Source organism: Mesocricetus auratus, unplaced genomic scaffold (assembly GCF_017639785.1).
Source record: "Mesocricetus auratus isolate SY011 unplaced genomic scaffold, BCM_Maur_2.0 Super-Scaffold_100023, whole genome shotgun sequence".
NCBI lineage: Eukaryota > Metazoa > Chordata > Mammalia > Rodentia > Cricetidae > Mesocricetus > Mesocricetus auratus.
In genome coordinates, this window is record NW_024429204.1 from 9,792,997 (window position 1) to 9,811,514 (window position 18,518).

Consider the following 18,518-nt stretch of genomic DNA (forward strand, 5'->3'; position numbering starts at 1 on the left):
AGGGCTTGTTGTTTACCATTGTGGATGAAAGGGGTTGATGTTTATGTTTTTCCTCTGGCAGCATGGAGTGTACTTTCCAGTAACATGAAAAGTAGAGGTGAAAAACATACTTGGGTACCAGCTCAACTTCTCCATGTTCAATGAGATATGCATGTTCTTTAATAATAGGGCCTTACTATCAGTTTGAGGGCAAGAACCAATAGTGTTGGAAATAGCCTGAGTTGCTTGGGATGGAAAAGTTGAGGGAGGGTGAACTATGAGTAGAATGTACTGCGTGAAGAAAGTTTATTTTCAATGAAAATTGTAAATATTAAAGAAAAATGAAATGGCGTATAGAATTTAATATCCAAACTATTTACTTTCATTTTGAATTTACCTAGTATAAACTATCATTGATTGCATGTTTCTATGTATATAAACAATATATGAGATATGTCTATTACCTTCTTTCCACTAATAGTCACATGTAAATATATTCCCTAACTATTATTTTACCTTGAAATATTTGCATAGTGCAGTGATTTGAATTATGTGGCTCCCAATAGACTCGGGCTTAGCAAGTATAACTTTGCTGTAGGAATTACATCACTTTGGGTTTAAAAGCTTCACTTTATTGCCAGTTTTCTCTGTGCTTTCTACTTGCAGTTTAAGATGTGAGCTCTGGCTGGATATGATGGTGAGCAACTTTAATCCCAGCATTTGGATTTAACTGTCAGAGGCAGTTAAATCTCTGAAATGGAGGGCGGCCTTGGTTACCTAGCAAGTTACAAGAGTGCCAATGCTACATAGAGAGATCCTGTCTCAGTTTCCTTCTTCTCCACACAAAAAGAGGTACTGTGGTTGAATATTATTTTAATATGTGTTACATTTGTTTACACTGTGCAACATTTGTTTAGTGATGCAAGGATGTGTTTCAAGAGGAGCTGGCTAGAGATAAGCCAAGCTAAGGCAGGGCATTCATAAGTAAGAATAAACCTCCCTGTGTGGATTAATTTGGAAGCTGGTTAGTGGGTACCCCAAAAGACCCAAGAGCTAAGAGTAAGATAAAAACCAATAAAAATGTACCTATTGCCACATTTTCCCACTGTGGTAGGGATGGATGCCATGTTTCTGAAACCGAAAAAACAAACAAACAAAAACAAAAAAAAAACCCACTCAACCATTTCTTCTGTAAGTTTCCTCGGTTATGGTGTTTTATCACAGCAACAGACAAGCAGCTAATACACATATTAAAATGTTTTCCTCTTCTTAATTGTTGAGAATGGGTACATCTCTTAGGAGCACCATTACCCCTTTTCAGCTTAACATACAAACACCTCTCCACTAATTCATAAATATTCTTTATTATCCTCAAGGTCATAATATAAAATAATACCATAATACAAAAATAGTAAACTTATAAGTTTTGTCTTAAATTGGAAACATATTTACAACATTTTGCTCTTCTTTTTCCTCCTTTAAATACCTTTCCAATTCCATCTTGAATCAGTGGCCTCTTTTTCCTAATTGTTATGGTTGCCTACAGTCCTTACTACACAAATACAGCCTGACCAGTCTGTTAATACTTGTATATATGTGATTTTAGGGACGACCAGTTGGTATTGAATAACGAATGGGAGTCTCATCCCTGGGGAGGACATTTCTCCCACTCACAGCATTCTTTAATTTCCTGTAGTTCGTTACATATGGGTGGGGTAAAACATGTCATACCATTAAATGTCCCACAGTATATAAATTCAAAGGGTTTTTTATGAGATCCAAAGTTTTAACTGAGCTTATGTAAAATGAAAACAACTTCCATGTAACTTCTTCCAAGAGGAAAGTACCAGGGTACAGTTACAACCAGACAAAAAACAAAATGAAACAAACAAACCAAAAAACCCCAAACAAACAAAAACTCCAAAATTCTAAATAGCCAAGTGTCTGATGCCAGAAACTACTTAGGATTCCAGACTCCAAAAAGCTTGGGTAGCTTCACCTCTCCGTCTCTGCTAAACACAGTACACACCTTTTTAGCAGACTCAGGACAGCGCCGCCACAGCTGCTGCTGTCCGTGGTGCTTACCCATCCATCCTAGCATCTTCAACACGTGATCATCTGCTGGATTCCCCTAGTATCAAGGCTCTTGGATCTCCACTGCAACTAAGGCTACACGTTTACCAAAACCATCCTCTGGGTTCCCTGCTCAGAGACCTTGATTCAGCCTCAGACACACGGATTTACCCTCAGGATGCTCAGGCTAAGTATCATTCCATGTGGACTTCAATCCTGTTGCCTCCACTATAACTAAGGCTGTACTTTCAACAATATCATTCTGGCCACTGTTCTGAGACTTCAGCCTTGTTATATATTGCCAAGCTTTAACTGCCCTCCATACCTGCTTTATTCCTTCAAAACCAGCATTGCATGGGAAACACAATTAACAAGCTCAGGTACCAGTTTGAGATGAAGCCTTCCCCCTCCCCCACCTCCTTACCTGTCTCTCTCACAGACCACAGCTCTGGTGTGTTCATCCCAAGGAAATACTTTCTAATATTGTTCTCAGTAATTCTTGTCACTTATTACTTACAGTTGAACTTTAATTCCCAGAAATCAGCAACAATCGTCTGGGTGAAACATTGGTTCACATCAATGGTCAGTGATGATGTCACAGTTGATTCTGAAACACCTGATAAGTGGAGACCTCTGTACCGTAATAAAAATTATCATGTCACTTCTCTTCAAAATTTCAAAAGCCAGTCTTGATGTATTTAAGCCTCTGTCAACATCTATATTGCCCAAGCCTCCATAACTGGCCAGTAGGTCCTGAGCACTCAACTGCCTTACATCCCGAAACTAGACATCCTTCTACAAATTCCTCCCAAATCCATACAGTTCATCACAGAAATACCTTGTTCTCCAGTTCCAATTCTTGCTTTCTGATGGAGTGATAAACACTATGGCCAAAGACAACTTGAGGAGGAAAATATTTATTTCACTTCAGTTAATTTGTATATCTCTGAGAGATGTCAAGAGAGGAACCTAAGGGGGAAAAAAACCACAGATACAGAACTCAAGCAGAGATCAGCTGCCTTTTCTTATACACGCATCTAGGACCATAGTGGTTGGGTCATCCTACAATACTTTTTAAAATTTAAATTAGAAAAATTAATTTTACATACTAATTCCAGTTCCCTCTACTTACTGTCCTCCCATGCCCCCAACCAACCCCCCATCTCACCTCATATCCAATCCCCAGGGAGGGTGAGGCCTCCCATGGGAGATCATCAAAATCTGTCACATCTTTGGGACAGGTCCAAGGCCCTCCCCTGTGTATCTAGGCTGAGAAAGTATCCCTCCATAGGGAATTGGCTCTTAAAGTCTATTCATGCACTAGGGATAAACGCTGGTTCCACTGTCAGAGGTCCCATAGACTGCCATTGCTTCCCAACTGACACTAATTTTCAGGGCACCTGGTTCGGTCCTATGCTGGTTCCCCAGCTGCCTAGCTTGGTACCATGAGCTCCCACTTGCTCAGCTCAGCTGTTTCTGTGGGTTTCCCCAGCATGGTCTTGACCCCTTTTCTCATCACTCCTTCCTTTCTATAACTGGATTCCAGGAGTTTGGCTCAGTGTTTACTTGTGGGTCTCTGCTTCTGCTTCCATCAGCTACTGGATGAAGGCTCTAGGATGGCATTTAAGGCAGTCATCAATCTCATTATAGAGGAAGGGCATTTAAGGCAGCCTCTCCACTACTGCTTAGATTCCTAGGTGGGATCATCCTTGTGGATTCCTGAACATTTTTCTAGTGCCAGATTTCTCTTTAAACATATAATGGCTCCATCTATTAAGGTATCTCTTTTCTTGGTCTCCTTCCTACACACTTTTTAATTGAGAATATGCCCTACAGATATGCTTGCAGGCTAATATAGTAAAAGTAATTTCTCATTTTTGGTTCCTTCATCCCAGGTGATTCTTGTTTGTGTCAAGTGGACAAAAGTAAATAGTACACAGGTGTATATCTCATCTTTAGTTGGTAGCTCAAACAAACAGGTGAGTGATCTAATGAATCCCGAAGTAATCTTGTTTATTGAGATAAATTATTTGTAATTTGAGTATGAAAAGTTATAAGACAAATTATTAGTCATTTTAAGTAGCTAAGCAAATAGAACAGTTGGTAGAAAGTTTGAGTTAATACAATGCCCTGAGTTTGATGACAGTTCAGTATAAACTGGGCATGGTGACATATACTTCTAAATCAAGCATTTAGGAGGTGGTGACAGGAAGATCAAAAGTTCAAGCTCATCCTTGTTTGTGGGCTGTTAGAGGTCAGCCTGGGCCCAAGACCTTGAATATTTTAGATTATTCCTAATTACCACAATTTCTAACCATTTGTAGGAATAGACCAATAAAGAACTGGAGCAAAGAAGTACAAAAGAATCATAAGGACAGGAAGTGAAAAAAATAGAGACTTCTAAGAGAGATATGATGAGTGAGTCTGACTGAGGGGGAAATGTGGAAGATGCAGAGAGAAATTCAAAGACGAAAATGCATCCTATGAGAAAGTGCATCAGGGAAGCTAATTAGAGTGAGATGAGCAGTATTGATTATACTGCTGCACGACTCCTTGGTATTCTAAAACCAAACCGCCTTATCTTCATGAGCATACCCAGAAGGTTCCCCTGTTCTTGCAATTTGGAAATATTTTTAAATGAGGTCTTAATAAATTATTCTGAACATTTTCTCATCAAGTAAAATTTGATTTTACAGTTGACTTGAGGACAAATGACTTATAATTAAAACCTAAAATGAGAAAAAATAGTTTTAGACAAGAAGAACATTGACAATATTAACAGCACTTTAATAGTCAATGACCTCATGTAAGATGAGTTATCTTAGCCATCAGATGGTAATTGGGGGGACATGATTCTCTGAATTACAACCTGTGCTTCCCTCATGCATGTTGAAAATTTTGCACTCAAAGGAAAATAGAGGAGGACAAGGTTTGTAGCTTGTGTTAATTTCCATGGTGGAACTCTCTCATCATGATCAGTTTTAAGACACAAACATGATATTGATGACATGAACTTGGGTGTGGGGGGGAATGTGTGCATAATTAATTCTGAGAGCATATAAATCATAGAAAGTCATTTCTTGATAACTGAATATGTGTCTATTGTATTAAGGAATAAATAAGAGACTTCCTGTTGGGGTAGTTCAACCACATGGAAACCCAAATTCGAGTTATCTACTTCCCTCCCTGTATCTTTGATCTGCCTACGGTCTACATCTGTAGACTGTCTATATTGCTTTTCTGTTGTGTATGTCTGATGTTAATGTCCCTGAATCCTGCCTGTTCATACCAAAGGGCTTTACTCTTTGTCCAAAGAATGACATAAAAAAGAATGGTGTGGGAAAGGGATGAAGAATGGTTACCGAAATCTTTAACAGACATTTACAAGGGAAGAACTTTCTTTACTGAACCAGCTGATCCAGACTAGCATTCAAAATGACAACTGGATGTTATCTACATGTATTCACACATTGTCAAAATTCATAGGATGTGTGTTTTGTTTATGGTAACTTTCAAACATTTCAGAAAATGTCTACCACAACATGTGTGCACACACACACACATTATTCTAGATGAAGGAAATAGAAGAACACATACTGAAGAACAAAATGATATATGTAACATATACTGTAAAAGCTGTTTAAGAGGGAAGTATAAGGCAAACTACTAAGGTTGGTTATATGGCTTCCTAAAAAGCCAGCCAAACTTAGATGGATTGCATAGTAGGATAGCATATTGGGTATATGGTTTAGATGATCTCAAGGCATATATTAACTTGGTTGCCAGGTCTGGCAAAAGTTCAGCCTCATATTTTCAGAGGTCAGGATGGAACGGTAGTAAGTCGTGGTGGTTCCCCTGAAGGCTTTACTGGAGGAAGGGCAAGGATCAAGCTAAGAATGAAACTCAGGTCAGCCAATTTTATTTTATCAGGTGCAGGAGTGGGACTTCTAGAGCCTGGCCCAGATCATTTTACTTTAACCATAGTTAAGCACAGCACAATTTTGGAAAAGAACTGTATGCATATAGCAATTAAGTCAGTTGCAAGTGCACAACAGTTTAACACCTGTTTGCATGGAAAGCTCTTTATGAAGTACTTATGGCATTGTCAGTTAAACGGTTGCTTGTTCATTTAGAGACAATGCTAAGGGTCTAGGGAGAATGACCGAGATAAACATGGTGCCTAGGAGAGTCAAGATTGCCTGGTCCTGAGAGTACATGGAGTCACTTAGACACTCCATGTAATGGATTTTATGGACTGGAAGTAAGGTTTCCAGGGGAAAGTGTCTAAGGTACATAAAGCATCCATTCTGCGAGATTCAGGCAGAGCCTCTCCCGTCAGACAGCAAAGTGTCCCCAGGTTGTAAAACTACATCATTCCTTGTATTCCACGAAGAACAGCTCTGCACCTCATTCCACTGAAGAGAAAAGCTGTGTGTTTAACTTTCCTGGCTTCTTCGGTGCTTATCTCTGTACACAAGGCTTTCTGTGCTCTACCTAAGTAGCACACCTGTTTTCCTACATGAAGAGTCAATACACTTTCAGGTATACTTTGCATACTTTCAGCCTAGATGAGTTGGTTGCTAAGTTAACTGTTGACTCTTCCCCAAGCTAAAGTTAAGATCAGCCTAATTCTGATGTAGAGAGTGGGTTTTCTAGTGTGATCAGCTTTACTTAGCTCCTTGTGTGTTCATAAGTGTTCACACACATCTTTGTATGTCCCACTCTGCTAAAGCAGGCTCTGTCTGTATTCCGAGAGCTTTTGTTCTGGCAAGAGAGCTAGGCACAGAGAGAAAAACATTAAAGTCAGAGCTGCAAATTTCATGAAAGATGTAAAAATATGCCAACTAGTAGTGCATTGCTAGTTTTCTTATATATATATATTATATATATATATAATTTCATTTCTTGATTATAAATTCCTCAAGGCAATGCTGCATTTTAAACACTTTCCTTGGTTACAGATATTTACAGGAGAACTGAAGGTTCCAACCATTTTCACATTTTCTACATGAACTCAATAAATACACATGCTTCACTTTAATGCTGGTAAAAATATTATTGCCCTTTTCTAGTCACAAATTCTTACTTGGAGAGCTGAATTCTTTTGTCTGAAGTACCTCAAAAGACTCATTTACAGAATAAAAAAGTGAGATAGTAAGGTATTTCCTAAATATTTAAGCATGCATTTGCCACTTTTTTCTTTTGTAATTAGATTCTTAAGTCCATTTTGATTTTCTTGAAGTTGCTTGTTTCCGCTTTTTTCTTTTGAGATTGTAATTAGATTACAACATTTCTCCCTTCCAACTCTCATATATACCATTCCCGCTGTACATCAAATTCATACTATCTTTATTCACTAATTGGTGTTGCATACATGTATGCATGACACATTTATTTCTAAATATAATCTGTCCATTCTGTATGTTACTGGTATGTATGTTTTCATAGCTGACAGATTCATGCTGGAAAATCAGTTACTGTGCATTTCCCTGGGGAGAACTAGCTTCCCTGCTCCCAGCTTTCCTCAGTGGTCTATAGTTCTTCCTATAGGGTTAAGGCTTCGTGGGCTTTTCCCCACTCTATTTGCCTGCCTGTTGCTTTCATGCTTGTTCATCTTATTTTTGGGAAGTCATGTTGATGAGACGATGGGTGTAGCTTCTGATGTTACAGATTCCCAAATCCTCTGGCTCTTACAATCTCCGCTCCCCTGTTTCATGCCTGGTACCGGAAACCTAGCTAATTCCTCAGTGCTGGTGAAGTTGCTTTTGTTTTTAATTAGTCTGAAAATGTTTCAATTGGATGTGAAGACTTATACTTGACATCATTTCAAAAGATTTTTAATTCATTCTCATATTCTACCAAAATATGCATAACTTTTATGTAGCTATAATGACACTTTAAATTGTCTAAGTGGTACATAAAGTCATTTGTTTTCAGATTTGTAAAACATTTTATTATTTGAATGTGTCATTCCTTTATACTCTGTGAATTGTCTTGTCAGTGTACCATTGTCTCCCTTTAAACACCTCTAGTGACCTTCATCTCATCTTTTTGTTTCATGTCAATTATATTTATTTATTCATTTATTTATTTATAAATCCCTGTAGCCAATTAATGGTACCCAAAGGCACATAGGCATGTGCCCATCCCTTAGAGTATGAGCAGCCTACCAGAAACCATACCCCCAAAGGAGAGTGGTGCTCTATTTCTTAAAAGACAACAATTGTACATAGGTCCTTCAATAGAGCTGAGGACAGTAGAGTTTGTTAAAGGGTCTCAAGAATTTATTTAGGTATAGGGTAGGGACAAACACTCACTGATACAGAACCAATTAGATGCCACCACTGATTCAGTTGCCTTTGTCCAGTCATTTTGCCCAGGGTGAAGACCACCACCCACCAAACACAATCTCCCTCTCTGCTTTCTGACGACCCAAGAGAGCTTGGGAGCAAGAGAGCGCTCAACCATCTATCATAAGTTTCAAGCTGTTACATAGGCAGGCAAGAGGTAGGCAGACAAAACCACATCCTAAGGCTTGCTGCCCCAAAAGTCATTGGCTAACTGGATTGAAATCTCACAGCAGCCTTGAGGACTACTTCCTCCTATTTTTCTGGAATTCTGAATGTTTTGATCTTTGTCAGGTATTGTGAGGGTAACTGCAGCTGTTGTGACTTGATATGTGCAACAGATACGTCACATACAGATGTTAGCATATCATAGCTTCTCCATCTTCTGGCTCTTCCGTGTTTTCTGTCTCTTCCTCAACAAAGTTCTGGGAACTCTGACTGGTGGGAGAGTTGGTATGTACATAACTGAGCATTCAGAGTTATTAATCCTTAACCTTCTAACCAACTGTGAGTCCCTTTATTCACCACTACTTACTGTAGAAAGAAGCACTTCTGACAGTAACCGAGAGAAGAGCAAATAAATGGGTAACAATGAACATAACTACCTAGAATGCATTTTGAAAATATAATCATTTAGCAAAACAATGGGAGTCAGTTTTGCCCTTGTTCCTATGCTATCTCAAGTCATTGGCTTTTGCACAGGTTTATAGTCCCAGGTTTGAAATCCCTCCAGTGGAGTATTCCTCCTAAACAATCAGAAATTGATTGGCTATCCCAACCAATAGCTTTCATGTCACTCCTGTACCAGAGGTCACATCTTGTCATCTTTGTTGATTTTTTTTGTTTGTGTTTTGTTTTGTCACTACTATATCCAGTTAACTGAATTCCAAAAGCATTAAAACATTTTAATTTTCACCTTGTGGAGCAGCAGTTCTCAACCTGTATGTGAGTCATGACCTGCACAGGGGTCAAATGTCAGATTTTCTTTACAAATGTTTACAAATATTTACATTATACCCATAGCAGTAGCAAAATTACAGTTACGAAGTAGCAATAAAATTAATTTTTGCTCGGTGATGACCACAACATGAGGAACTGTTTTAAAGTTTCACAGTGTTGGGTTGGGAAGATTGAGAACTGCTGTTGTAGAAGATTCTAATTCTAGAGTTCAGTTCAGGAAAAGAAAAATTTACTCAGATTTAATTGCAGTTAAATTGAGAAATAATGATAGGTACCAACTGAATTTTCCAAATAGGTACAGAGTTGACTTTTAGACTGTTTTGCACTACTGAGTAATAAAGGAATCATAATTCACTTAGCATCAGTCATTTTCTCTTGCATATATTTAGACATTTGTTAAAATGCAAGTGCCCTGAATCTCTAATTGCAACTATTCCTAAGTACTTTCAAACTCTGGTCCTATAATGTATAAAGTCGATGGTTGCAACTCCTAAACCTTGTCATGTAGATTTTAGACTCTAGTGAAAACTTAGATGTCAACATATCAGATATGTAGAAGAGAAATAAATACTTAATGCGAGAAAAATAATAGCACACAGTTCTTCAGAATGTTATTTTGGTAGGTCTTTATAAGAAGTTCAATTTCATTTGACTCATTTTAGCTTAATTTATTTTATAAGACTGGATGCTTAAAGTCTATGTGACATTTCTCAATATATGTATTCTATACTTTTAAAGATATTATTGTCTAAGTTTTGTTACTAGTTATCTTTTTATTACTATCTTTCTCATTAAGAATATTTGTATATATTAGAAGATAAAATTGATATCTTCAAGAAAAAGAGGCGTGTTTATTTACACAGTATGTTAAATAAATAACAATGTAGTCCAGGAAAAAGAAGCAACCTTTTTTTTTCCATTATAAAATATTTAAATTTCCTCTTCCACCAACGAGACCAGGGGACCAGCGGGTCCGGCAGGACCAAGTAAAACAGACCCTGCATCCAGGCCTGCATTCCAGTGCCTGGAGATTCCTGGGGACTGTCACAGAGCTTCCCATCCCAGCAGGAGCCAAGCACCCCAGATCCCAGGTGTTCTCTTCCACCAAGGAGACCAAGGGACCAGCAGGTCCAGGAGACCAGTGGGACCAGTGGGACCAGACTAGGGGACCAGCAGGTCAAGAGGACCAGTGCCTGGGGACTGCCACAGAGCCTCCAATCCCAACAGGTGTCATGCACCCCAGATCCCAGGTCTTCTCTTCCACCAAAGGGACCAGGGGACCAGGTGGGAGACTACGCACCTCAGATTCCTGAGCTTCTTCTCCACCCACGGGACCAGAACTAGGATGAGGAATACAAGAACTACCAGAATATTGGACTTGCTTGCACCCACCAAAAGGGAACTCTGGTCCCCTAACTACCAGACCAATAAGGGGCTCTTTCTGCACCCACTAGAAGAAGAGATGAGAAAGAGACAATACAAAAACACACTCAGCAACAGAAAAACAAATATGACACCACAGATTCTAAAGACTCCACAGCAGCAAGACTCCAACATTTCAATGCAAATGAAGCAGAAGAGAATGACCTTAAAAACAATTTCATGAAAATGATAGAGGCCCTAAAAGATGAAATAGGAAAATCCCTCAAAGAAATGGAAGAAAAAACAAACCAAAAAATTCAAGAAATGGAAGAAAAAACAAACCAAAAAAAAATGGAAGAAATGGAAGAAAAAAAAAAAAAACAAACCAAAAAATGCAAGAAGTGGGACAAAAAAGCAAACAAAATATTCATAAAATGCAACAAATGGACAAAAAGATAAACCAAAAATTGCAAGAAACAATTCAAACAGTGCAAGGGTTGAAACCTAAAATAGAGACAATAAAAAAAAAACATAATCTGAAGAAAGGCTGGAAATAGAAAAGCTGGCCAAATGGTCAGGTACAACAGATACAAGGATTACCAACAGATTACAAGAGATTGAAGAGAGAATCTCAGGTGTTGAAGATACACTAGGGGAAATGGATTTATCAACCAAGGAAAATCTTAAGTCCAACAAATCCCTAAAACAAAACATCCAGGAAATATGGGACACCATGAAAAGACCAAACCTAAGAATAATAGGTATAGAAGAAGGTGAAGAAAACCACCTCAAAGGGGCAGAAAACATATTCAACAAAATCATAGAGGAAAACTTTTCCTACCTAAAGAAAGACATGCCAATGAAGGTACAAGAAGCTTACAGAACACCAAATAGAGTGGATCAGAAAAAAAAGGTCCCCTTGCCACATAATAATCAAGACCCCAAATATACAGAATAAGGAAAGAATATTAAGAGCAGCTAAGGAAAAAGGCCAAGTATCATATAAAGGCAAACCTATCAGAATTACACCTGACTTCTCCATGGAAACTCTGAAAGCCAGAAGGTCCTGGATAGATATTCTACCAACACTAAGAGACCATGGATGCCAGCCCAGACTACTATAACCAGCAAAGCTCTCAATCACTATAAATGGAGAAAACAAGATATTCAATGACAAAACTAGATTCAAGCAATACGTATCCACTAACCCAGCCCTACAGAAAGTTCTGGAAAAACTCCAACTCAAGGAAGTTAACTACAACCAGAAAAACATAGGCATTAGATAATCCCACTTTACCAACAGCCAAAAGAAAAAAGGGGTGGAGTTCCACACATAATTCCACCACCACCGACAATTCCAAATCAAAGAAGAATGAGCAAAGAAGTATCAGTATTAATGGTTTAACTCACCCATAAAAAGACATAGGCTAACAGAATGGATTCAAAGACAGAATCCATCCTTCTGCTGCATACAAGAAACACACCTCACCCTCAAAGACAGACATTACCTGAGAGTTAAAGGTTGGGAAAAGATTTTCCAATCAAATGGACCCAGGAAACAAGCAGGGTTAGCAATCCTAATATCTAACAAATTAGACTTTAAAATAAAATCAGTCAAAAGAGATGAAGGAGGTCATTACATACTCATCACAGGCGAAATCTACCAAGATGAAGTTTCAATTCTGAACATCTATGCCCCAAATACAAAGGCATCCACGTTCTTAAAAGAAACATTACTAAAACTTAAATCACATATAAAGCCCCACACACATATAGTGGGAGACATCAACACTCTACTCTCACCACTAGACAGGAATCCCAGACAGAAAGTCAACAAAGAAGCAAAGGGTCTAATAGAAGTTATGACCCAATTGGGATTAACAGACATCTATAGAACATTCCAACCACATAAAAAAGAATATACCTTCTTCTCACCATCACATGGAACCTTCTCAAAAATTGACTACATACTTGGCAACATATCAAACCTCAGCAGGAACAAAAAATTGGAATAACTCAATGCATCTTATCAGACCACCATGCGTTAAAATTATAATTCAACAACAACACAAATCACAGAAACCCTAAAATCTCATGGAAATTGAATAATGCACAACTGCACCATTCCTGGGTCAAAGAAGAAATAAAAAAGAAATTAAAGACTTCCTAGAATTCACTGAGAATGAACCCAAACCTATGGGCCACTTTGAAAGCAGTGCTACGGGGGAAATTCATAACACTAAGTGCCCACATGAAGAAACTGGAGAATAGTTATACTACAGAATTAACAACACAGCTGAAAGCTCTAGAACACAAAGAAGCAAACTCCCCCAGGAGGAGTAGATGACAGGAAATAATCAAACTGAGGGCTGAAATTAATAAAGTAGAAACTAGGAAAACAATAAAAAGAATCACTGCAATGAAGAGTTGGTTCTTTGAGAAAATCAACAAAATAGACAAATCTTTGTCCAAACTTACCAAATAGCAGAGTGTGAACATGCAAATTAACAATATCAGAAATGAAAAGCGGGACATAACAACAGATTCTGAGGAAATTCAGAGAATCATCAGGTCATACTTTGATAGCCTGAATTCCACAAAATTTGAAAATTTAAAGGAAATGGATGACTTCCTGGATAGCTATCACTTGCCAATATTAAATCAATAACAGATAAGCAATTTAAATAGACCTATAACCCCTATGGGAATAGAAGCAGTCATCAAAAGTCTCCCAACCAAAAAAAGTCCAGGTCCAGATGGCCTCAGTGCAGAATTCTACCAGAAATTCAGAGAATAGCTTATACCAATTCTTCTCAATGTATTCCACGCAATAGAAGCAGAAGGGTCTTCAATAACCTTGATACCCAAGACACACAAAGACACAACTAAGAAAGAGAGCTTCAGTCTAATATACCCCATGAACATTGATGCAAAAATACTCAATAAAATACTGGCAAATCAGATCCAAGAACACATCAAAACAATCATTCACCACGATCAAGTGGGTTACATCCCAGTGATGCAGTGATGGTTCAACATACGAAAATCCATCAATGTAATCCACCATATAAACAAGCTGAAAAACAAAAATCACATGATCATCTCACTAGATGCTGAAAAAGCCTTTGACAAAATCCAACACCCCTTCATGATAAATGTCTTGGAGAGATCTGGGATAACAGGAACAACCTGAAACATAATAAAAGCTATATACAGTAAACCAACAGCCAACATCAAACTAAATGGACAGAAACTCAACAGAATTCCTCTAAAATCAGGAACAAGACAAGGCTGTCCACTCTCTCCATACCTTTTCAACATGGTACTTGAAGTTCTAGCCATTGCCGTATGACAACAAAGGGGGATCAAGGGGATACAAATTAGAAAGGAAGAGGTCAAACTTTCACTATTTGCAGATGATATGATAGTTTTTTATAAATGACCTAAAGAACTCTACCAGGGAACTCTTACAGCTGATTAACACCTTCAGCAAAGTGGCAGGTTACAAGATCAACTCAAGAAAATCAGTAGCCCTACTATATACAGATGATAAAAGGGCTGAGAAAGAAATCAGAGTAACATCATCCTTTACAATTGCCACAAACAACATAAAATATATTGGTGGTGCACGCCTTTAATCGCTGCACTCGGGAGGCAGAGGCAGACAGATCTCTGTGAGTTCAAGCCCGGGCAGTACCGACAGTCTCCAAAACAATACAGAGAAACCCTGTCTCATAAAACAAAAAAATATATATTGGGTTTATGCTAACCAAACATGTGAAAGACCTGTATTGCAAGAACTTTGTGTCTTTAAAGAAAGAAATTAAAGAAGCCCTTAGAAAATGGAAAGATCTCCCATGCTCTTGGATAGGTAGGATCAATGTAGTAAAAGTGGCAACCCTGCCAATAGCAATCTACAGTTTCAGTGCAATCCCCATTAAACACCACAACAATTCTTCACAGACCTTGAAAGAACAATAATCAATTTTGTATGGAAAAACAAAAGACCCAGGATAGGCAAAACAACCTTACTCAACAAAGTTACATCTGGAGGCATCACCATACCTGACCTCAAGCTCTATTATAGAGCTGTAGTCCTGAAAACAGTTTGGTATTGGCACAAAAATAGACACATAGACCAATGAAATAGAGTTGAAAATCCTGATATTAACCCATACATGTATGATCATCTGATCTTCAACAAAGAAGCTAAAAATATACAATGGAAAAAAGAAAGCATCTTTAACAAATGGTGCTGGCATAACTGGATGCTGGCATGTAGAAGAATGCGGATTGATCCATGTCCATCACGATGCACAAAACTTAAGTCCAAATGGATCAAAAACCTCAACATAAATCCAGCCACACTGAACCTCTTAGAAGAGAAAGTGGGTGGTACCCTTGAACGAATTGGTACAGGAGACAGCTTCCTGAACATAACACCAGTAAGACAGTGAGATCAACAATTAATAAATGGGACCTCCTGAAACTGAGAAGCTTCTGTAAGGCAAAGGACACAGTCAGCAAGACAAAAAGGCAGCCCACAGAATGATAAAAATATTCACTAACCCCACATCTGACAGAGGGCTTCTCTCCAAAATTTACAAAGAACTCAAGAAGCAAGTCTCCAAAACACCAAAGGATCCAATTAAAAAGTGGGCTACAGAACTAAATAGAGAATTCTCAATAGAGGAGTCTAAAATGGCTGTGAGGCACTTGAGAAAGTGCTCAACATCCTTAGCCATCCGGGAAATTCAAATCAAAACAACTCTGAGATACCATCTTACTCCTGTCAGAATGGCTAAATTTAAAAACGCCAATGCCAATTTATGCTGTAGAGGTTGTGGTGAAAGGGGAAAATTCCTCCACTGCTGGTGGGAGTGGCAACTTGTACAGCCACTTTGGAAATCAGTATGGAGATTCCTCAGAAAAATGGGAATAAACCTATTACAGGGCCCAGCAACTCCACTCTTAGGCATATATCCAAAAGATGCCCATTCATACAACAAAGATGTCTGTTCCACTATGTTCATAGCAGCGTTATTTGTAATAGCCAGAACTTGGAAGCAACCTAGATGCCCCACAAACAAAGAGTGGATAGAGAAAATGTGGCACATTTACACAATGGAGTACTATTCAGCAGAATAAAACAATGGATTCCTGAAATTTGCAGATAAATGGATGGCACTAGAAGAAACCATCCTGAGTGAGGTAACCCAGTCACAAAAAGAGAAACATGGCATGTACTCTCTCATATATGGATTTTAGACATAGATCTGGGGAGTGCCAGACTACAATCCCATGGCCAGAGAGTCTGGGAAACAGAACCTTCATTCAGTGGCTGATGGAAGCAGAGGCAGACTCCCACAGCTATGCACTGAGCTGAACTCAAGAAAGCCAGTAACAGAGAAGGAGGACTGATGACCAAAGGGATTAAGACTGGGCTGGTTTAACCCCCAGAAACAGCTTACCTGACTTGAATCCCAGACTGATGGCTGGGAATCTAGCATGGGACTGATCAAGACCCCCTGAATGTGGGTGTCAGTGAGGAGGCCTAGGTAATCTATTGAGCCTTGGGCAGTAGATCAGTATTTATCCCGGGTATACAAATGGACTTTGGGCTCCCATCCAACAATGAGAGATGCACTCTCACCCTGGACTCTTGGGGGAGGGTCTAGGTCCTGCCCTGGATGACATGACAGACTATGGGCACCCCCATGGAGGGCCTCACCCTTCCTGGGGAAATGAGGGGCTATTAGGAGGGTTGGTGGGAGGACTTGGGAGGAGGGGAGGGAAAGGGAGAGGGACCTAGAATTGACATGTGAAGCAACCTTGTTTCTAATTTAAATTTAAAAATAAAAAATAAAATATAAAAAATATTTAAATTTCCTGAGCTGAGAGTCTGTGTCCACAACTTTGCTCATTGTTTGTCTCTGCAAGAACCATGGCTGTAGAAAAGAAAAACCAGTATTGTTTCAGATACTGTGATTTCTGCATTGAGTATTCTATCCTACATTTTTGAATAAAAAGTCTTCCATGTTTTGTTAATTTGTTTCAGGTTTATTCAATAGACAGAACTGAGGTGTATATAATTGTTGTGCTTTCCAACAAAAATAATATAAAATATGTTCATTCCTGGAACAAGGCTAGAGGGATGTGTATGGTATTTCATTGATGTGGGAGATAAGAGGAACACTATATGTATAGGCAAGGGGATGGGTTCTTGAGAGAAAAGTCACATATGTGGAGTTGTATGTCCTTGAAGATTTTTGTATCTCAGTAGTGAGTGGTGGCTGTGCCTGATCATGTTGGCAGGACCCAACTCAAAAAGTTCCTTAGTGTCATACTTGAAAACATACTTTTTAAGTGATGAGAGGACATTCAAGCATTTCCACAAGGGAATTCTTAATCTAATTAATGTTCCAGAAATTCTAGTTGTTGTATTAAAAACGGTGTAGTAATATATCAGCTTTATTTTACATATCAATCCCAGTTCCCTCTCCTTCCAGTCCTTCCAAGTCCCTCACCAAACCCCATCCCACCCACCATCCACTTCCCAGGGAGGGGGATCACCAAAGTCTGTCACATCATTTGGGGCAGAGCCTAGGCCCTTCCTTGTGTATTTAGGCTGAGAGAGTATCCTTTCATAGGGAATGGGCTTCCTGAGTCGATTCATGCACTAGGGATAAATACTGGTTCCATTGTCAGAGGCTCCTCCTCAAAAAAATCAATCAAAAACAAAACAAAGCTAGTCAATGATGTCATACTCCTTTAATCCCAGCACTTGTGAGGCAAAGACAGGTGGATCTCTGTGAGTTTAAGGCTACAGTGCAAGATCCAGGATGGGCTCCCAAGCTACAGAGAATCCCTGTCTAGAAAAACAGAACCTACCAACCAACCAACCAACCAACCAACCAACCAAACAAACAAACAAACAAAAACCCACCTAGCACCTCCATCTTTCCAACACCTCTTCATTAATCCTAGTGGCATCGGGAGCTATGGTGTGTCACATAGTCTAGCCTTTTGTACAATCAGCCCCACCCACAAAATGTACATTTTGAACATCATTATTACCTATAAGGTAGACTAAAAATACAGCTAAGCATATTTCAAAAAACATTTTCATTTTCATCTCAAAAGCTAATGAAATACGGCATCATGTACTATTATTGACCATGCTAGGAATGAAGTTAATGCACTATGAAAAAGTGGCCTATGTGCATATTTATGTAGCCTCATTGATAATAGAGTTGTACTTAATTAAAAAGCACATTATTTTTTTATCTTTTTAAATTTAAATTATAAACAAGCTTGCATCACATGTCAATGCCGGCTCCCTCTCCCTCCCCTCCTCCCCTGCTCCTCCACCCACTCTCCCAGTCCCCCACCCAATCCCCATTCCACTCTCCAGGGAGGGTGAGGCCCTCCACAGGGGATCTCCAGAGTCTGTCATTTCATCCAGGGCAGGGCCTAGGCCCTCCCCCATGTGTCCAGGCTGAGAGAGCATCCCACAATGTGGAATGGGCACCCAAAGTCCATTCGTATGCCAGGGATAAATACTGATCTACTACCCAAGTCCCCATAGATTTCCGAGGCCTCCTCCCTGACACCCAAATTTAGGGGGGTCTGGATCAGTCCCATGATGACCTTTCAGTCAACAGTCTGGGTTCCAAGAGCTCCCTCTTGTTCAAGTCATCTGTCTCTGTGGGTTTCACCAGCCCGGTCTTGACCCCTTTGCACATCACTCCTCCCTCTCTGCTGCTGGGTTCCAGGATTTCAGTTCAGTAAAGCACA

General features: G+C 39.2%; 1 long non-coding RNA gene across 1 annotated transcript in view; it reads left to right on the plus strand.

The window, feature by feature from the left end:
• Positions 1-641: 641 nt before the first annotated feature.
• The window catches only part of LOC110341351, a 44,626-nt gene continuing 26,749 nt past the window's right edge, over positions 642-18,518 (plus strand). The window contains exon 1 of the long non-coding RNA XR_002383255.2: positions 642-831. This is a non-coding gene — a long non-coding RNA (uncharacterized LOC110341351). The remainder of the gene's footprint in view (positions 832-18,518) is intronic.